The sequence below is a fragment of the Nannobrachium achirus genome (assembly GCF_963921795.1).
Source record: "Nannobrachium achirus genome assembly, chromosome: 20".
NCBI lineage: Eukaryota > Metazoa > Chordata > Actinopteri > Myctophiformes > Myctophidae > Nannobrachium > Nannobrachium achirus.
Genome location: NC_137827.1, coordinates 19,043,817 through 19,066,977, shown reverse-complemented (window position 1 = coordinate 19,066,977; position 23,161 = coordinate 19,043,817).

Genomic DNA, 23,161 nt, shown 5'->3' with positions numbered 1-23,161 from the left:
AAAGAGGTGGTGTTAGAAGGTGGTGTTAGAAAGAGTGGTTAGAAGGAGGTGGTGTTAGAAAGAGGTGTTCGAAGGAGGTGTTAGAAGATTTGGGGTTAGAAAGAGGTGTTAGAAAGAGGTGGTGGAAGCTGATCTGGAGAAGACACATGCCAATGTGAACTCCCCACTCCCTCTGGTACCTGCACCTGCCATCTATGCAGGGAACTTCAACCGTTAACACAAGGATTGGGGTTACAGCTAAACATCAAATGTAGAGAAACAGAGCCCATGGGCCTCTAGAGGCTGTTGTTTGAACCAAAAGAGCCCCCAAGCTTCTTCACTGCACAATGTAACACCCATACCAAAGAGTAATATATGCCAGTAAAGCGTTGTTTGATATTATTTGTGATTTAAGCTTCTCTTCTTCTTTCGTGTATCATCCTCAAATGTCCAACTCAGTATTGTGTAGCCACGCCCTTGTCTCTGGTCCCACTTGGAATAGGCCGGCCTCAGAAGGTGGTCTGTACAAGGGGCAGGTGTTAATTATGTGCTTTGCAGACTGCTCAGGCTCGCCCCACTTGCATGCTGCACTGTCTGCCAAGCGCCACTTCTTCACAGCTGATTTGAAGCAGCCGACTCCAGTGCGCAGGCAGTTCAATAGAGTCCATTGCCGGTGTGGTAGGTACTCTCCTTCAACGCCTGCTCCCGGATCCCAGATGTAGTGGTGATGATGTGGACAAGTCCTCCAGGATTGAGCGAAGCAGCTCTTGTGCAGCCTTGTTGTAAAGGTGGCAGGACTTGTCTGTTTGGAGGCTTTGTATCCACTTTAGTGTTGTGCAGGATATGCCAGTTGTGTATCTGGGCTTTCCTTGCCAGCGTGAGGGTAGCGTCCTCTCGTCTGAGGTGGCAATTCCTGCAAGGACTGGCAGGTAGGACACAGGAGTAGGCATCAGGCGGCCAGTTATGGTTCAGAAAGAGTTGTTGATTACAGTGTCAACCTTTTTGACATGTGGGATTTAAGCTTAACATAAAGCCAGTCCAAGGTCTGTTGTGCCAAATGCATTGCAGGAGTCAAATTGGATTTGATTACCGGTTTGAAAGATGGAATGAAGATGGTTCTTCTTCGACTTTGAGTTCTAGTCATCTCATGGCTTAAGAGGCAAAGCAGTAGGGGTCTAACTTCACCTCCATCTTGGTTGTTGTTCTCATAAGCCCATGATGTTCTCTGGGCATTGAAGTCGCAGATGCTGATGTGAAATTTCCTCTTGCATCTTTCTGGTAGTTCTGTGTACAGAAAGGGGGTTGCAGGTGATGTGAGAGATTTGGGAGGGCAACCGTGATGGTTTCCATGTGCACTTCCATAGTTTGAGTCCAGACTTCCTCAAGCTTGAGGTTTGGTTTGCCGAGAACAGCTGATCCATACCGTCTCTGTCGGATATCTATGGCCATTGTCATTCCAGTAGGTCATTCAGGGGTCAAACGTTTTCGCTGACGGCTTCCACAGATGGTTCTTCTTCGACTTCGAGTTCTAGTCATCTTATGGCTTACGATGCAAAGCAGTAGGGATCAATGACCAGAGATGAATATATGCCAGTAAAGCATTGTTTGATATTATTTGCGATTTGAGGTTTAACAAAGCCAGTCCAATGTCTGCTGTGCCAAATGACACTGCAGGAGTCAAATTGGATTTGATTACAGGTTTGAAAGATGACAGGATCTTACTGCATACTCCAGACAAGACTTACTTACCAGTAAGACTCCCTAATCGGGAGATAAGCGACCGTTGGTCGCTTATCTCCACAAATATCACAACCTCCACCTCTCACGTCATACGGGCAGCCATAGTTACACCTGGAATGTTGAATCTCCATATATGGAGATAACCTACGCATCACACAAAGTCTGACCTCACCAGCCCATACTTGGGCATGGACGACTTATATCTCCATATACGGAGATGGCCATATATGGAGATACGATGACATCACAGAGTCCACAGCTGATGATGTGGCGTGATGTCATACAATACACAAACAAGCCCTATATAAAGGGGCAATTCTCACCAGGGAAGAGAGCATTGCCTGGAATGTTGAATCTCCATATATGGAGATAACCTACGCATCACACAAAGTCTGACCTCACCAGCCCATACTTGGGCATGGACGACTTATATCTCCATATACGGAGATGGCCATATATGGAGATACGATGACATCACAGAGTCCACAGCTGATGATGTGGCGTGATGTCATACAATAAACAAACAAGCCCTATATACTGATGCGGAGATATGAGCAGGGCAAAGGTGTGACGTGTGACGTGTGACCGACCGACCGACCGACCGACGGACGGACGGACGGCCGGTGGAGGTTTTCATAGTAAACTGCTCCCTGACGGTCGCAATAATAACTGGAAGAACACAGAAATAGCTACAGAGATAGCATAAAGCTCTGAATCCACAAGCCTATGGGCAAATTGAACCATATCATTGCTCCCTATCACAAGTGACTCATTTATTGCGACCGTAAGGTCGCAGTTTAGTTGCGACCGTCAGGAAGCAGTTTACTATGAAAACCTCCACCGGCCGTCCGTCGGTCACACGTGCGGTCGACCGCACGTCACACGTGCGGTCGACGTGTGAGTCTGACATCACTCCGCATCAGTCTGACATCACTCTGACATCACAGAGTCCACAGCTGATGATGTGGCGTGATGTCATACAATACACAAACAAGCCCTATATAAAGGGGCAATTCTCACCAGGGAAGAGAGCATTCCTCGACTCAGACCTTATCGCCAGGATCAACTAAGCTTATAGCTTATCATCACATCCAACCATCTTAAGATACTCAGCTAGTGGGGAATGCTCTCTTCCCTGGTGAGAATTGCCCCTTTATATAGGGCTTGTTTGTGTATTGTATGACATCACGCCACATCATCAGCTGTGGACTCTGTGATGTCATCGTATCTCCATATATGGCCATCTCCGTATATGGAGATATAAGTTGTCCATGCCCAAGTATGGGCTGGTGAGGTCAGACTTGTCTGTCGTACATTTCGGTCAATTCCAGTGGGGATGCCATTGAAAAGTTAATCTAGTTGTACAAAGTAATCAAAGAATGGGTTGACTGGTAGGCTGGTTGACTGCTTTATCTGTGGAGAGTGTATGTCACTGAGAGTCCTTTTATAGCGATTGAAATCATGATGAGGTCACGATGAGTCATCTATGCCCAAATATAGATTTCTAGGTCAGATGGCCCATGGAGTTTGTGATGTCAAACCTAGCAACCCAATATAAACAAACCTGATGTCAGACCTGAAGTATCCTTTTATACCCATATATGGAGATACAGAGATCTCCATATATGGGCATATTAGAAAGCCCATATATGGGCATATACGGATGACATCAGGGATATCCATATATGGGCATAAAAGGGACAAGGGCTTACAGTTAAGAGATCTCCATATATGGGCATATCAGAAAGCCCATATATGTTCATATACTGATGACATCAGGAATATCCATATATGGGCATAAAAGGGACAAGGACTTACAGTTAAGAGATCTCCATATATGGGCATAAAGGGACAAGGACTGTTATAGTAGATATAGAGATGTCCATATATGGGCATAAATGAACAAGGACTGACAAACACTGAGATCTCCATATAACCTATGGGAATATAAGGGATGAGGACAATGCGTAGCATTGTGAGCTTGTAGACCTATTTTCTAAATATTGTTGTACATTAAAAACTTGAAATGGGTCGTTCTGCATAGTACTTGGGATTTGTTGATGTAAATGTTCACATAGAGTGTAATAATTGGTAAAACAAACTTTTGGCCTATTTGTGGAGATAAGCGACCAACGGTCGCTTATCTCCCGATTAGGGAGTCTTACTGGTATGAAAACCTCCACCGGCCGTCCGTCGGTCACACGTGCGGTCGACCGCACGTCACACGTGCGGTCGACGTGTGATGAGGTCACGATGAGTCATCTATGCCCAAATATAGATTTCTAGGTCAGATGGCCCATAGAGTTTGTGATGTCAAACCTAGCAACCCAATATAAACAAACCTGATGTCAGACCTGAAGTATCCTTTTATACCCATATATGGAGATACAGAGATCTCCATATATGGGCATATTATTAAGCCCATATATGGGCATATACGGATGACATCAGGGATATCCATATATGGGCATAAAAGGGACAAGGGCTTACAGTTAAGAGATCTCCATATATGGGCATATCAGAAAGCCCATATATGTTCATATACTGATGACATCAGGAATATCCATATATGGGCATAAAAGGGACAAGGACTTACAGTTAAGAGATCTCCATATATGGGCATAAAGGGACAAGGACTGTTACAGTAGATATAGAGATGTCCATATATGGGCATAAATGAACAAGGACTGACAAACACTGAGATCTCCATATAACCTATGGGAATATAAGGGACGAGGACTGTCAGCTTGTAGACCTATTTTCTAAATATTGTTGTACATTAAAAACTTGAAATGGGTCGTTCTGCATAGTACTTGGGATTTGTTGATGTAAATGTTCACATAGAGTGTAATAATTGGTAAAACAAACTTTTGGCCTATTTGTGGAGATAAGCGACCAACGGTCGCTTATCTCCCGATTAGGGAGTCTTACTGGTATAATATATATTTATAGAAAAAGTGATTTTGGGTTTCATGCAGCTTTAAGTCAGTGAGTCAACAAGGCTTAGGGAGGACATTGGAATTGTGCCAGAACTGTGAGCTTGTAGATCAATGTAAAAACATAATGTGGCAGATTTTCAACACATGCAGTCATTTTTCAAAAAGTTTGCACAGAACACAATTACATTTATTCTACCACTGCCTACTTCGTCAAATTATATCAAAACTAGGTAACAGTATTTACATTGTAATTCATTCATAACTTATTCAAAAAAGAAATGTGAGCCCATAATTCACGAGGGGTTGTTCCTGGAGGCGTGGTGGTTTCCACTTATATTTGTTCAGGGGTGCCAGGTAGACTCTGTCTCAGAGAAATATTTGATTTGATACTTCTCCTTTTTTTATATTTATGAGTTCTTCCTCATCTGGAGTTTAAACCATGTGAATACCGCACAAAGGATTTATATATATATATATAAAAAATATAATATATATAAAATATAATCCTTGTTGAGAAATAAACCAACACAACACTTTGACAATTCAAGTTCAACTCATTTAGTGATTGAAATCAGCCCAAAAACATTCAACTCATCATCATCATCATCAGTTCATAACAACCCAGATCAAGAATGCAAAACAACAAACCATAAACCAACAAGAGGAGCTCACGTTTCCAAAACAAACAGAAGAAAACAAAAACAAAATATAGTCAGCTCACTCAGAGCACCTTGCATACAAGTTACGTTTCCACCCGAAAACACACTTGAACGCACGACAGCATTGGCCGTGTACAATTGAATTCAAGGAATGGACAACCAGTCTTTTAATAAATAAATAAACTGTCCGTTCTCCGGATTGAACGCACGCGCACCCACGCAAGCACGCAACGCGAGGCGAGACAACGCAAAGTCAATGTCAATGTTCCTCCACTTCACCGAGGAAGTCGGCAGGTTCACACAAGTCAAACGAAATAAAGTTAACGCTCCCAGTTAGGATCGATTCAGAAAGGCATGCATGAAAGAGCTCAGATGAGAAGAATTACCGTCCTGCGCAGCAGTGCTAGTGATGATGAACGGGATCACGGGAACAACTCCATTGGTGGCGGCGGCGTTCAAGTTCACGGCCAAACAATGTTGTTCCTCGTTGAACAACACATCTTCCAGCGTCGCATCGGGCTGTTGTTTAATGCTCCGTGTTGGGGTGCCGTGCAATGGGCTCTCTTCCGCGGGGTTTAACGTCCACAACGGCCGGCCTAACGCGCACTTTTCACGGGCTAAAACATAGGCTACAGCTTCCACGCTGTGTAGAGGGTCTGACTTCCTCACGTTCACAGGTCCAACGGCGCTCACACTCAAGCTCGCGCCAGGCGCAATGACAGGGCATTTAAAGACAACGTCACAACGGTGACTGCAGGTTGGGAAACGGACGGCTCGGGGACCATTTCGGGCAATGAAATTGAATGCTGGCCTCAGGTCACATTCCAATCCTTATAAGTCACATCTGCTACAGGTCTGTCAATGGTAGAGCAGGGACGTGCAGAGAATGTTATAGAGGCAGGGGCTGCCATTTCTAAAAGGGCCTTTTGGTGGAAATATCGAAAATAGCAGACCTCCAGGCTTGGAGGTGGGCTATTTTGGGTGCTTGATACCACACTGAACTAAGCATATATACAGGAGTCAATACTAGAGTCCATACTGGCATAGAGCATGGATTTCTACAAAGACAGGGCAATTATTTAAAGATTGTTTGGACAAGGCAATTCACTTGAATGCTGCCTTCAGGTATGGCATGGAAAGAGGGGCATTTGCATTTATTTCACCATACTAAAAACTGCATTCATGATGTGGAGAGGGTACTTTTTTACAGAAAGATAAAAGGGCAGGGGCTCAAGCCCCCTTTGGTGTCTATGTGTGCACATGCCTGATGGTATGTGTTGCAAAACTAAATTCAACATATTAAAAACAAAAGAAGAAACTTGAGTTGCAATGTGAGGCTTTTAACCCATTTAGAACGGGTACACATTATTGTGTATCATTATTTTATGCTTTAACTATTGAAAAATAGCAGATATACAAGCTCACAGCGCGGCACCGAGTGCCGCTGCGTTTCTATGTCAGCAATCTGGCCAGCCATCGTCAAAGAAAAGGTCCTTTTCACTTAAATGGAGCTCAGTTAGTCTGTTCTTGAGAGACTATATGTCAGTGGTTCTCAAACCTTTTCTTGTTAAGGACCCCCTAAATGATATTTATTTGGCCACGGACTCCCCATCTCAAAATATTTATTTCCAGGGACCACCCAGAAGCAAAATTTGAGTTACAAACGTTCGCTTTGAAAATACATAATATTCAAAGATTTGCACACATTTTCATGACTTTGTCAAAAATAGCAGATCTGCAGATCTGCTAAATAGCAGATCTGCTATTTTTCACTGGTTAAAGCATATGTGTTTGTGTTCAATGACAGTTCAATGACAGTCTGTTTCACTCTATGTTGTGGTATTGATACGAGGTGTGAGTAGCCTACTTGTTCCACCACTGTGTGGAGCTCTTATTGCAAAAGGCCCGTATTTTTCTTTTAACCCAGGGGTCTTCAACAGGGGGTCCGGGACCCCTAGGGGGTCCCCAGAGTTACTACAGGGCGTCCTCCAAATCTTTGAGTGATAGAAACTTTATTTCCTTCCTTTTTTATTTGCGACTGTCAGGTCGCAGTTACTATCAAAACCTCGACCAGCTGTCCGTCAGTCCGTCTGTCCATCAGTCCGTCAGTCCTCAATTCTCACTTGACCCTCTTCTAGCGTTGTGAGCTTGTGGATCGGCTATTTTTGGCAAAGAGGTTTGGTGTATAGGGGAAGAAGTGCAGACTAATCACAGAGTGAAAGGTGAAGTTTTGACGGTTCAAGTGGTTAAATAACTGAAAACTCAAATTGACATGAATCCAAAATACACTGATGATTGTGCTGTCAAACAATGAAACTATATTGAATCTATGAAGAGGTTGTGGGGGGTCCCTGCTTCATCTCTCGTCTCCTCTGAACTAAGGGGTCCTTGACCTGAAAACGATGAAGACCCCTGTTTTAACCCATTAAGACCTGTAATTATTTTATACTTTAGCCATTGAAAAATAGCAGGTATACAAGCTCACAGCGGGCCACCGAGTGCCACGCTTGTAGATCTGCTATTTTTTTTTTTTAAATCATGAAAATATTAGCAAATCTTTGAATGTATATTTTTCAAAGCAAACTTCTGTAACTCAAATCTCTGCCTCTGGGGGCTCCCTGGAACAACATGTTTATTCATGACCACATGAAGAGAAGTACAAGAATGCCTCGTACAAAAGACATAAACAATGCCAGTGCAGTCAGTTGATTAGGGAAACGGCCAAGTGCATGTAGGACACAACAATTACATACAATACTGATAACATAGGCCTACATGTCAAACACAGCAGACACTTTCACAAAAACATAATTTCATGCTTTTACACTGATTAGTGCAAAATATTTACCTAATGCCCTGCATGACAATAATAAGTTGACGTTTTTTTGTCAATAAACCTAGAGGTCCCCCTAAACATTGGTCTTCTGAATATTTCCAGCGAAAATGTGTAGCCCCAACGGTTTACAAGATAAAGCCATGTTGGAAGTTGTGGTCATTTTTAAAAGGGTGTGGTCATTCTGGGTATTTTGTCCCGGATAAAGATCTTCTCACAGTTTACAGTTTAGCAGACGCTTTGAATCCAAAGCGACTTACAACAAGCAGGTAATGCATCACTATAATAAGCAAGTCAACAATGCAACAAATGCATAGGAATATCAATCTAGAAAAACAATAACATAGGTAGACCATGCACCCAATCAGTAAAAACTTTTCTAAAACCTAAAAATGCTCCCTAGATTCATGTGTGGTCACCGAAGGAAGGGAAGTGTTACAGTAGTGCTTAGTTGGAGTTAGGGAGTGAGTCTGTAGACGCATTTCTGGTCCACGTTACACTGATAAGAACTAGATGCGTGCGCAGGTCGGTACCAAAATTAGCCAATGAAACCAGCGCTCCCCAAAAAAACAGGTTTGGGGATTGGTGGGAATTGATTACATGATACAGTCACCTGTGCATTTAGTCTCAATGTTTGTAAACAAGAAACGGGTCTGTAGTTCTAATTCAGGGAGTTGGAAAGGGGGGGATACATTTTGGCTGGTTGAAGACCAGTCGTGCCGCGGCATTTTGGATCAGTTGGAGAGGCTTAAGTGCACATGCTGGGAGGCCAGTGAGGAGTTCTTGCATTGTTCCTTGGGGTCATATTAGTCAAGAGCAGTTGAGATATTCTCTCCTAAATGAAGTGCATAGGCCTACATATCTTAGCCAGGTCCTAGACTACTATCTGACAATGCTTTTCAATGGGAAAGGAGTGTACAATGGATCTACAAGCTCACAATGGCTTTAACCTTAGCCTACAGTTGGCGGACCCCTTGTGGTATAACTCTGAGGACTCCCTGGGGGTCTGGGACCCCCTATTGAAGACCCCTGGGTTAGTATAAGCAGCGTGAGAGCAGGTATTGCATAAGGTGGTGTTTTATGTAAGGCAGGGGCTTTAATAGCTGACTGGAGCACAGTCCTTTGAATTCCTATTAACTGTCTGCTCAGCTGAGAGGAGTGGAGCCACCAATTTATGTGAATCACTTATGTAACCTGTCTGTCTGTCGTTTCTCTGACGATTCTAGTTGTTGTCATTCTGGGGGGAGTTTGTTCATGTTTTTGTGAGGGTATCAACCCTAGGAGACACGGGGAGAACACGCAAACTCCACACAGAAAGGCCCTATCGCTCAGACCCTAGGTTCGGTTGGCGATAGGGCCTTTCTGTGTGGAGTTTGCCTAAACATGGAGATGTGGTACAGAAGGACTCATATATGGGCATAAAAAGTATGTCATGTGACATCACTTCCTGTACAGACAGTCAGACAGACAGCCATTGACTCCGACCTAACAATGGCTACTGTCTATGACGGTAGTCCCATATGACATGATGTACTAGACTATCTCCATATATAGTGTTATCCACATCTCCATGTTTAGGCCAAACAGATTCGCTCCATTTCTCCATGTATAGGTCCAAATGCCCAACATTGAGCTTGACAACGAAACGTTCTTAACACAGCAGCCCCCATATTTACTTTAGAAAATATGTTAAATTTAAGTACGTTTCGAGTACCGGTTTGATACAAGAGCGAATAAGCACTACACTTCTGGAATCATGTGCGTCGACTTAAAGTTGGATCCAGGCCTAATAACTTTATCTGGCCACCCCGTTGCCACCTCCTTGTTACATTTTCTTTTCTCCAGGTGGATGGACATTCTTTCATGGACATCCTTTCATAGGTGATCTAAGTCCAGCCGCCCGTATCAGATCAGAGGAGGATACCGCACATTGTACCTCATCCACCCTTTCTTCTCTCTCCTTTTGGTATCTTTATCCTCCTCCTTCTTTTTTTCTTTTTTATTCTTCTCTTTTTTTGTCTTTCTTAATCTTGTGTATCCTTCTCTTTTTTTTTGTCTTTCTTAGTCTTGTGTAGCCGCCCCGTACAGGAAGAGATGGGGACTTGAGGTCGCAAGTCAGGACTTGAACCTGTGACGCTGCAAAAGCTGGATTATCAGCCTAGATCTTTGGAACACTACCCTGTGTTCCAGAGCAGCAGTTGATTTTCAGTACTGTGTGGTTCATTTGTTTCTCATTTTGGTATGTTGTCACCTTGACTTTGATTATGAAGACATGACTTGTTGAGATTACTTTATTCAATATGTCTTCAAATGCAATTTTGTCATTCTCTTTGAAATTTTTCAGTGATTCCTGAGTCATGTTGTGACCCAGCAGTACCTCAGCTGTTTCGTGGAAGCATGTCACCCATTGAACATCTCCAGATTGTTCAATTTTTACCTTCAGCCGAAGTCTGTATTTAACGTTTGGAGAGGTCTTTTCGCATTTGGGACAATAGTAGGATCCCTTTTCCAGGTCTCTAAGTTTCCTGTTGCATCTGTCAGTGGTACACGCTTCATATATGTCCTGTTCAATGTCAACATACCTTCTCCAAAAACATCAATATTGAACTCCATATGGATACATATATGGCATTTTTATTTTATTTTATCCTTTATTAATAAAAATACATGTATGTATCCATATACATATGGAGTTCAATATTGATGTTTTTGGAGAAGGTATGTTGTAAATGTATGCTACTTAGTAAGGGGCCTCGGGTTAGATACTCTTTGTATGGCCTCTGGAGGTCCTTGGCATCGGTTAGTAGTATGCCCAGCACATAAGATGTGGGACGTCACAAAGCCTGCGGCCATGTAGCATTTTCCATCAGGCCTGTTGGTTTTCACGCTCCAGTGCGGCGTTCATGCGCTGCAAGTCCTTGTCCACAGCCCTACGGTCCTGGTGGCCCTTGGTATTGTTGATATTCTGGAAACGCTGCCATTGACTTGCACCAATTTTGTGAGGATATCAACCCTAGGAGACACGGGGAGAACACGCCAACCCAACCTAGGGTGTGAGCGATAGGGCCCTGACTATGTTATGTCAAAACATGCCCATATGTGGACATTACCAAATATGGGCATTTCCAGATATGTCCTTAATATTGATAACATTGGGACAGGGATCTCCATATATGGGCATAAAACGTATGTTAATTAGTAAAGCCAAGCTTGGGTTTGATGCCTTGGGATTTCTATATTTGGACATAAGTGTATACCCAATAGGTCATTATCTGGAAAGGTAGGGTGTAAATCAGAGTAAAGCAGGCTTTTGAGCTAGTTAGGGCCAGAGATTGATGACATCAGAAATCCCCATATATGGGCATAAAGGGATTTTGCTTTTGGGAATGCCCATCTATGGCATTTTAATTTTATTTTATCCTTTATTAATAAAAATACATGTATGTATCCATATACATATGGAGTTCAATATTGATGTTTTTGGAGAAGGTATGTTGTAAATGTATGCTACTTAGTAGGGGTTGGCGATAGGGCCTTTCTGTGTGGAGTTTGCCTAAACATGGAGATGTGGTACAGAAGGACTCATATATGGGCATAAAAAGTATGTCATGTGACATCACTTCCTGTACGTACAGACAGTCAGACAGACAGCCATTGACCATGACCTAACAATAGCTACTGTCTATGACGGTAGTTCCATATGACATATTGGACTAGACTATCTCCATATATAGTGTTATCCACATCTCCATGTTAGGACTCATATATGGGCATAACAAGTATGTCATGTGACATCACTTCCTGTACAGACAGTCAGCCATTGACTCCGGATTAACAATGGCTACTGTCTATGACGGTAGTCCCATATGACATATTGGACTAGACTATCTCCATATATAGTGTTATCCACATCTCCATGTTTAGACAGCCAATGACTCCGGCCTAACAATGGCAACTTTCTATGACGGTAGTCCCATATGACATGATGGACTGGACTATCTCCATATATAGTGTTATCCACATTTCGTGTAGCCGCCCTGTACAGGAGGTGATGTCACAACTCGCTGACATCACACTGACATCACAGAGGATACGGACGGTCACGAGGATACGGAAGGAAGGAAGGACACTCAAGCGACACGGTTCTTCAGAGTATATGCGACCTTCGGTCGCAATTATTATTATTATTATTTTTGTGTGCACTTCATAGGCATGTTAGATAAAGGTCCTTAGATTGTGTGTAGAATGTTTCATGCAAATTGCTAAAAAGAAATCCTAGAATAAAAACGGGTTTAAGCGTTTCACAAACTGCTCAAAATGATATAGCGCCCCCCTTTGGCCAATTGGGGTAAGATTGGTTTTAGTGATATTTGGACTAACACTCTACATCTTTGCCAAATGCCATGAACATGTTACTTTGCATGTATGATTTAGAGGCAGAAGAATAATTTGCATAAAACTGCAATATTCATTGAATTATTAAAAAAGTATGTTTCAATTTTAAAGAAATCCGATCTGACATATCTTTAGATATTGGTCCAAAGTTCACGTAAAAAATAGTTTTTTGCACGTGACCCGAAAATTCCAGAATTAAAGTCGGGTTTACGCGTTTTACAAACTGCTCAAAATGGCTTACTTAACAACGACACAGATGTCTTCCGCTTGAGTCAAAGCACGCGTGTAACAAGTTGCATGTCTTCAAACGAAACGAGTCATGACTTATGCCCATTTGAAGTTTGAATTTTCAAACGCTTCGTATAGCACCCCCCTTTGGCCAATTTGAATAAGATTGGTTTCAGTGATATTTTGACTAACCCTCTACATCTTTGCCAAATGCCATGAACGTGTGACTTTGTATGTATGATTTAGAGGCAAAAGAATAATTTGCATAAAAGTGCAATATTCAGTGAATTATTAAAAAATAATGTTTCACTTTGAAAAAAATCTGGTTGATCAGTTTGACCGTATTGGTCCAAAGTTCATGTGAAAAAGGTTTCGTGCGCGTAACGCAAAAATCCCAGGAGGAGATAGATTTTTACTGTTTTTCATATAATTCAAAATTCTGGGGGATCTAAAGGTCAGAGGTCAAAAGTCAGAGGCTGTACGTATAACAGAGCATGAGCTCTACCTGTTCAAAGTTCGCACTTTCGAAGGCTTCCTACAGCGCCACCATTTGGCCGATTGCTGTAAAAAGTAATAGCACACTTCGCCACTGTAAGCTGAACACATTGATGTTTTTATTTTCATTTTCTGTCTAAGTATGTAGGAGTAGAAAGGAACCCAAGTTTTGAGGAGAACTGTCTGACTGATAGACTAGAAAAATATTGTTCCTTCGAAACAATTGTGGGCTCGCTTCAAGCCAGAAAACAATGGCTATAAAAGTACAAAATGTCAAGATCGCAGGCAGTGCTCTCTTTGACGTTACTGACGTCAAAGATTGGTCCATTTTGTTCCAAAAATGTGTTGTGCAAAAGTTGACCCGCTGGTGGCGCTATAACAGGCCAATGTAAGAAGGGTGGTATCTGTTCCTTGACCTATTGGGAATGTGCTTGCAAAATTTCACGCACATTGCAGGCTGTGTTCATGATTTGAGGTGTTTTTGGCTTTGGCCACTTTATCGCTGCTTGCAGCTATATTCATTATTTATTTATTTTTGTGTGTGTGCACTTCATAGGCATATTAGATAAAGGTCCTTAGATTGTGTGTAGAATGTTTCATGCAAATTGCAAAAAAAAAATCCTAACGGGTTTAAGCGTTTCACAAACTGCTCAAAATGATATAGCGCCCCCCTTTGGCCAATTGGGGTAAGATTGGTTTTAGTCAGAGTTCGAGTTATACTCCGAGAGCTATGGGGTCCCTCTAGCGGCGCCAAAGGCGCCGCCGAAAAATAGGGCCCCCATAGTTATGGGGGTGGCCCCCATAGTTATGGGGGCCCTATTTTTCGGGTATAAAGTCGGCTAAAACGAGTATTTTCCTATATTAAATCATATTAAATCAGGTATTTTTCGGTATATAGTCTGGATTTCTTGGTACCAACAGTCAGACAACAAGTGCCAGTTTCATAAAATCATTCAGTCCCCAGAGCTTTTCAGTTAATCTACTTAGTTACTTTACACCACTGTCTACAACAGCAAGCAAACATTTTAGCCCGTGAACCTGTCTACAACAGCAAGTATGATGGTTCCCAAACTTTTTAGCCCGTGAACCAAGAGACATTACTACCTTGTACCAAACAAGTAGTGAAAATAGCAGATGTACAAGCTCACAACGAGTTGCTTCGCACTGTGTTCAGTGCGTTGTGACCCATACAACGTGTCCGCCACATCGGTCCAGACCCCAGTGTTAGGAAACAGCTAGCCTCGGAAACCCAGGCTTCATTGGCGATGGTTCTGGTACACCATAGCCATTAGCCACTAGCTAGCCCAAACGTTAGCCTAGCCAGGCAGCACAGCAGCATAACATAGCATTCATTCATCATTACAAGTCTATAGCCACGAGCCCACGACTCACCAGTGAGGACGCCAGGGCTAGCAGAGGGCGATGTTTAATGCCTTCAAAGCCTAGGTTGTGTTGTCTTGGTGTTCTGTATATTCCTTTATGGCCGTATTGTTATAATCCACCGAGTCCATGACGCATCAGTTACGCACGGAGAGACAGACGTTCAGACAGACAAGTTAAAAGGGAAGTCCTTTGAAAGCCATTTCCTCTCTGAACAGTGCCCAGAAGCACATTTCAAAACAAGAGCCTTTCTTTTTTTTTTTGTCTATACAATCGATCATTCAACACATGTTTATTTTGAAATTGTACTGGAAATAGAAGTAGCCAATAGCTCCTACTTCACGCCACTGATGTCAGAGCCTCTACTTGCCGATCGGCAATATTTTCCCCCCAACCCCCCTTTAGGGGGTGCGGTGGGACGTGGGGGAGGGGGGCTCCCTCCGTTTAATAGTAGGATTAAACGGTGTGATGTCATTGTTCAGTCTTACTTTTAAGTTTTAAAGTTGTACTATGTAACTTTTTTTATAAAACAAATCTTAAAATTCTCCTAACTATTAAATCACAAAAGTTTTAGAAGATCCGCGCCGTGAATTTCAGCCTGTAAAGCCTTCTCTGTATGTAAACTGAGATCCTTGCCGTGGACCGGATCTCGCGCCAAAATTGCGTCATCACACTACCGGCCAATCACAGCGAGGGTTATACAACTGCCGGCCAATCACAGCGCATCTTCAAGTGGGGTCGCTATGGCAGCCATATTTGTTGTCGCCCGTTTGTACCATCCCTTCTCTAGGTAATTTCGCCTACCAGGCAGGGTGAAGGAGTCCGTATCTCTGGAATTACTGAACGCACAGGAACAAGGGACCCCTTAAAAGATAGATCTCAGCGAGGTGGAGGCAGACGCGGGGGTCTGAAGGTACGAAAAACGTCCGAAAGACGCGGACGCGACCGCGGTTTGCTATAGGGCTAATGACCACTAGTTGGGCATCTTACACAGTATGGCTTTAAGTTTAACCATCAATATTTGTTCCTTTTCTCACTCACCTCCAATATAAATTTAATTCCATGATATTTACTTCTTTCAGAGGTAGCAAAAGTGAATTGTAAACGAGCTGTTTTCCCCCCTTTCCATTTGCAAATAGGCCTACATTTATGGACTGACCATTTAGTGAAGCCTATAATGATTATAATTGCCAGACCCATGAAATGGGTAGGCCTACATAAGCAAATGTCGGTCTGTCCGGGTTTTCTATATAAAGGGTATATATGATGATGACATGATGATGACATGCCTACAAAAGGCATGATGTCATAAATGATGATGACAGACAGGGGGTCTGGCACAACCAGGTTGACCTGGTCTAATTTTAATAATGATTACATAGCCTACTTTTATTCTCATAATTATTTATTAATGTGGGTGTGCATGCGTGGTTTGGGTAACAGCATGTGTACAGTATGTGTGTCCACTAAACACAAACAGTGCTGTGTTGCTCAAATTAACTTCACATTGTAAAATGAAGACAAGATTCAACGTATTCTCCTCCACTAGTCCACTCCAGTCCCCTCTCCTCAGCTGCTCACTGCACGGAGCGTTCGTCTCTCTTCTTCCTCACTGTGCAAAATTCAGTCCTCTCAACTATCTCTATCTCGCTAGCGCCCCCGCTACAAACAGTGCAGGCGGCTGGCTGTATTGCACCTATGTTAACTGCACTCCTTGCACTGTGAAACTGAAAATCCTTGTGTTATGAAAATTCGATATTTGCCGGCAATGTATGGTGGGAATACGTTTATCTATTTGGACATTTAGGTATGATATGTGGGACTGTCAGTAAAAAAAAATAATAATAAAAAAAAAAAAAAAAAAAAAAAACACACTTGGGAAAAAAAAGAGACCCCATAGGGGTTTTTGACTATGGGGTCCCAGACTTTATCTATGGGGGCTAAGCCCCTACTGGCACCCACATAACTCGAACCCTGGTTTTAGTGATATTTGGACTAACACTCTACATCTCTTTGCCAAATGCCATGAACATGTTACTTTGCATGTATGATTTAGAGGCAGAAGAATAATTTGCATAAAACTGCAATATTCATTGAATTTATTTTAAAAAGCATGTTTCAATTTTAAAGAAATCCGATCTGACAGATCTTTAGATATCGGTCCAAAGTAAGTTCACGTAAAAAAACGTTTTGTGCACGTGGAGCGAAAATTCCAGAATAAAAGCGGGTTTACGCGTTTTACAAACTGCTCAAAATGGCGGAAAATCGAAGGGCGGAGCTTACTTAACAACGACACAGATGTCTTCCGCTTGAGTCAAAGCACGCGTGTAACAAGTTGCATGTCATCAAACGAAACGAGTCATGACTTATGCCCGTTTGAAGTTTGAATTTTCAAACGCTTCGTATAGCGCCCCCCTTTGGCCGATTGGAATAAAATTGGTTTCAGTGATACTTTGACTAACCCTCCACATCTTTGCCAAATGCCATGAACGTGTAACTTTGCATGCATGATTTAGAGGCAGAAGAATAATTTGCATAAAACCGCAATATTGATTGAATTATTAAAAAATAATGTTTCACTTTAAAAGAAATCCGACCAGACAGTTTGACCGTATTGGTCCAAAGTTCATGTGAAAAATGTTTCGTGCGCGTTATGCAAAAATCCCAGGAGGAGATAGATTTTTACTGTTTTTCATATAATTCAAAATTCTGGGGGATCTAAAGGTCAGAGGTCAAAAGTCAGAGCGTAAAAGTTGTTCGGCATGAGGAGATGCATACGTGTATACAGGTTTCATGGCTGTACCTCAAACAGAGCATGAGCTCTATCTGTTCAAAGTTCACACATTCGAAGGCTTCCTACAGCGCCACCATTTGGCCGATTGCTATAGAAAATAATAGCACACTTCGCCACTGTAAACTGAACACATTGATGTTTTTATTTTCATTTTCTCACTAAGTATGTAGGAGTAGAAAGGAACCGAAGTTCCCATCTACTGATTGCCTGCCTGCCTGCCTGATAGATAAATTATGACAATATCTAAAGTGTGCTCGCCTTATAGGCGAGCCCACAATGATGTGTGTTGCTTAGACCTATATACCTGTGATTAAACATATTAAACGGTGTGTGCCACTGCTGCTTAGAGTTATACATGTGATATAACCCGATGCATACTGTTCAGAGATATGGTACATGTGTAAATGAATATAGTATTCAGTATTACTGTCCTGTTGGTAACTAGTCAACTTTTGGTTGCAGTGCAAAAGAGGGTAGGGCATCCTGCCTTCAAAATGTACGTGTGTGGGTTTCCTGTAGAAAGCGACTGTTAAGCCATTGCTAAACCACATACACCTGGGGTGACACAGAGTGCAGAGAGACACAAGCAAAACAGTATGCACTCAAAAGAAGTAATTGGATTAATTGTATTCCTGCTACCCAAGCATTGTTGGAAAAGTCATGCACGCCAAAATCAGGGGGAGGACTGCATCTCCCCTGACTCCCGGGCTATAAAAAGGGATCGCCCCTAAAACCGCGCTCTCTTCTTTTCTGCTGCCTAGAATCATTTTTGCTGAGATTTCTCTCTCTTTCCTATATTTTGTATTTTCACTCTTTTATAAAAAATAAATAAACCCCTATTTATTTAGTGACTGAAAAATCGGTTTTGCGCCTCTGTTCCATCCTCGGTCAAAGGTCATCTGCCATTACCATCTCAAGAGGAAACGCTCCTCTCTCATTGGCTTAAAAGACAACTTTGTTTTTTTACAACAAGGGTTCATATTTTAGATTGTAAATAGAGAAAATAAAAAGTGAGTGTTAAAATGTTTTCATTTGCTTCGTTCTATTGTTTTATCGCGTTTACCGTGCTAAATTGTGGGGCATGCGTACGCATGGGGGCATGCGTACAAGTGGCTAAATATGTCTTTTTAGACCCAATAAGCCATCAGTTTCTTTATTGCTATTTACTGTAACACTTCTAGCCCCCATAAGTCACATCCAACCATGAAAGGTTTCGTTGTATCTTGGGAATGGGCTTATTCTGTGAATAATGACATATTTAGCCACTTGTATGCATGCCCCCAACCACTGAAATAAGAATCTCTAAAACAATAGAAAGAAGTAAATGAAATAATTTTAACACTCATCTTTTATGTTTTTTAATTAAAATCTAAAATATGAACCCATGTTGTAAAAAACTAAAGTTGTCCTTTAAGGCCCGGCCAATGAGGGAGCAGCGTTCTCTGTGACGTCACCACCAACCAACAAGTGCAACAGATACAAGCTATCGTCGTCCTACTTTTGCACTCTGCTGGTCGCACTTGTTGTTTTCTTTGGAAAGTGAAGTTGGCAAAGTGAATTGCCAGCCATATTTGGCTATACGCAAGTTGGCAACTCGACTGAGTGCAGCCTATATGGTTTTCGTTGCGTATTTAATAGTTTAAGCGATGTGGGTGCAGATATACTCCGTTCGACACTAATACTTTACTGTAGTCTCCCAGCAAAACAGTGCAGTCCAACACCACCAGACGTAAACAATAGAATGAATCAAAGGCTCTCAGCCTATGCTCTCAGCTCTCCGTTCCCTCTCTCTCTCTCCCGCTCTTCTTCTCTCCTTTACTTTCTAGCTTTCTTCCACAGCGCCCCGAGCGGGAGCTCTCATACTGAACAATGGTTATTTCTTATATCAAACAAACTGTAGATGAATTTCACTCTTACAATAGTAAGCTGTCAATGCTTAGGCCTACTAGGGACGGGACATCTGGGCAGCTTTATGTAAAATTGTCTCTTTTGTCCAAAATGTTAAGAAATACATTTTCTACATGATGGGATTTGTTTACTCTTTTTTAAGTCGCATAAATACACATACCACTTAGACATTGCCACATAAGCATGGATGCCTGGCGGCGTCGGTGGTTCGATTCCCGACCCGGATGACCTTTGGCGCATGTCACTCCCCATCTCTCCCCCCATTTCCTGTCAGTCTACTGTCCTATCAATAAAGGCAAAAAAGCCCAAAGAACTAATCTTTAAATAAAAGAATGAAGGTAATGAGTAATAAAGTAACATACCCAACACTGGAGCTTACACATCATATGTATTCTGCACATACTGCTTTTGACATGCTGAATGTATTCCTGTCTGACACTAACACAACTGCTGCGTTGTGACAGGACTTGGGGACCGCAGTGGCTCTGAACTTTGACTATCAGCAGCAGATGATCTACTGGATAGAAAGGTTCCCCAACAAGATCAGTCGCATGCACATCAGTGGCAGTGACGTCCAGGTCAGTGTGACAATGACAACGATGAGGATGAATGACAGGGAAGGGAAAACAAATGAACAATAACTTGTATTTGTAATGTAAATACTCTGTGATATGCAGTGTTAAATATCAAACAAGAGAACAGGGTGCAGTGTTTCCCAAACAATGGGACGGTACCCATTTTGGATATCAGACCTATTTTCAAGTAACTCACGTTTTGTAAAAAACTAAAAAATATATAATATATAGTATAAATAAGTACTGAAAATAAGCTCACAAATTATCACATATATTGAGTTACTAACTTAGTGTACACAACATTTGCTCTTTATGAGCTTTAAACAAAAATAAAATAGTAAAACAGCTGAACTACAAGCTCACACCGTGTTGCGATGCTATGTGTTGTGAGCTTGTACTGTAGATCAGCTGTTCATCATCTTGAAATTGTGTGGGAAAAGAAATAGACCTTGTGGAAAAAGATTCTCTACACTCTCCTATCTAGAAAATAAGTCATAGAAATGTTTAACGTAAAAATGTTAAATGAAAAGAAGATTAAACAATAAAACATGGTGATTATTATTCAGAGTGCATGCATGGTTCATTGACAGGTCCTTCACAACAAGTTGATCAGCACACCAACCAGTCTGGCTGTTGATTGGGTGGGTGGTAACCTGTACTGGTGTGACAGTGGCAGTGACACCATAGAGGTGTCCAAACTAAACGGGTCGTACAGAACAGTCCTGGTCAATACTGGTCTGGACCAGCCTTCCTCCATGGCTGTGGATGTACGCTACGGGTAAGAGCACTGTGGTGACATGAACACTGAATGTATCAACCATCCTGTGTTACACCACGGCTAGAAGAAAACTGAATTACACAGTACTAGTCCTGTGCCCGGGGGGTATGCAGACTCACAATATATGAGGGATTGAATGTACAGTAGGTGTCTCAGAAGTAATGTCAGAGAACCCAGACCGATGCCTGTTGGGCAGAACGTTACCATTGAAGTCCAGTTGTGCAATACCCGTTGTATCAGTCTGTGATGTCAGTACTATGACGTCAGCATGCAGACAGACAGCCATGGTGGCGTGTTATTATCAGTGATGTCAGCACACTCATCTCCAAATTTGGGCATTGTTTCAGCAAGGGGCTATTACCATGAAGGATGTCAGCATGCTGATCTCCGAATTTGGGCATTGTTTCAGCATGCGGCTGTTACCATGGTGGTGTTGTGGCGACACTGTTTAGTATCAGTGATGTCAGCGGACGCCAAACGAACAGACATTCGCTAAATTGATAGTTAGATATCAACATAAAATTAATTATGTTGTTTTTATGAATTGAGATGTCCCGATCACGTTATTCTGCTCCCAATCAGATCCGATTCTGATCGTTTGAGTCTGCTGAGTATTTTTCCAAATTATTTTCCACAGATCTCGCTCTATCCACATTTGGATGTGGAAGATTTGCGTGACATGTTCCTATAGCAACCACCCAATCTCTGTTTTTTCAGAAGCTGGCCAGAGCTCTTAATTGCTCCCTTTGAACTTCAAAGGAGGGGTTGAGTTTGTTAGTGATCTCTCTTATCAATGAAAGCATCAAAGACAATGACCTCAATTTACTGGCCCCCGACCCACAGGTTGAGAACCTCTGCCGTACTGTATGTGTGATTAGAATAGTGATCCTAACACAGTGTCTCCCTGACAGATACTTGTATGTTGCGTATGTCTGGTCAGACATAAGTGACAGCTACCACCACATAGAGAGGATGGGGATGGACGGCACCAATAGGACAGTCATCGTGAAGGATATCCAGCCCTACGTCAACGTTAGACTACCTGTACCGCGACATCTGACATTAGACTACATTAACGATCACGTATACTGGACCAGGGAGGGGAAATACGTTGAGTTTGCCAACCTGGATGGAACCATTAGACACACTGGTAAAGCGCATGCTCAACACGCACACACACACGCACGCACGCACGCACATCAATGAGGAGTGAGGACAGTATTTACTAGTGTATATTCATTTCGTCTCATAATATTCTTTAAAATAGTTGTGTTCATTCATTTCATAATATTGTTGTGACTAATTTCATTTCATTTTTCTGTCCATAGTTGTTAGTCAGGACACAATCGATGCTATTACTCTGTTTGAGGATCACATCTACTGGACGGACGCGGAGGACGGCTCCATCTACAGAGCCAACAAGATTCAGGGAACCAACATGATCAGTCTCATCAGTAACCTGGACAATCCATATAACATCCACATGTACCACCCCTATCGACAACCTGAGGGTCTGTCATTTTTATCATCATAATTGTCATGAAAAGTGCTATATAAACCACCTGGCATCACTATCCTGGCCATGTCATTTACATTTTACTTTTACCCCTAAAAAAGACTCATCAACACGTCATGATGATGTGACGCATTGTGAACTTACAGTATAGATCAGCTATTTAAGTAGCCATGTACTCAGTAGTTACTATCCACCACTGCATACAAGTGTTTATTCTCATATGCATTAAATGTGTGCATGTTCTCTCCACCCTGAGTGTCTGGTCATCCATGTCAGACCAACAATGGAGGCTGCAGTAACCTGTGTTTGCTCTCACCTGGAGGGGGCTACAAGTGTTCCTGTCCCACCGACTCCTACTGGTCAGCTGACGACACGCAGTGCATGTCCAACTGCACTGCCAGCCAGGTGATTCACCTCAGCTTCACTTGTGTTACTCTGTATATGTATCATGTCTGATTTTGCTGCATTACTGATTCTAAACATAATCTCCTCCCTCAGTTTGCTTGTAAGAACTACAAGTGCATTCCACTGTCATGGAAATGTGACACCATAGATGACTGTGGGGACCAGTCAGATGAATCCAAAGATTGCCGTGAGTAGACTGACATATTACCTTGAACTTTAAAGGGATATTTCACTTTCAAAAAAACTTTTGGTAATTTTATTGTCTAATCAGGCTTTTATGAACACCCTGGACAGATTTTAATTTGATTGATTCAATATTTAGATATTTGATGTAAATGTTATCAGGCCCCCTCCTGCAGGACGCCTCCCCATACACACTGATTTTAACTTCAAACTCCATTTTAACCATGATAAATTCATCAAAAACACCCATTATTGTTTCTGGTGACTCATATTAACCTCCTAATACGTGAGCAGGCCATGTATTTCAATAACCTTTTTCATACATTTTGTATATTTATTTTATTGTATACATTT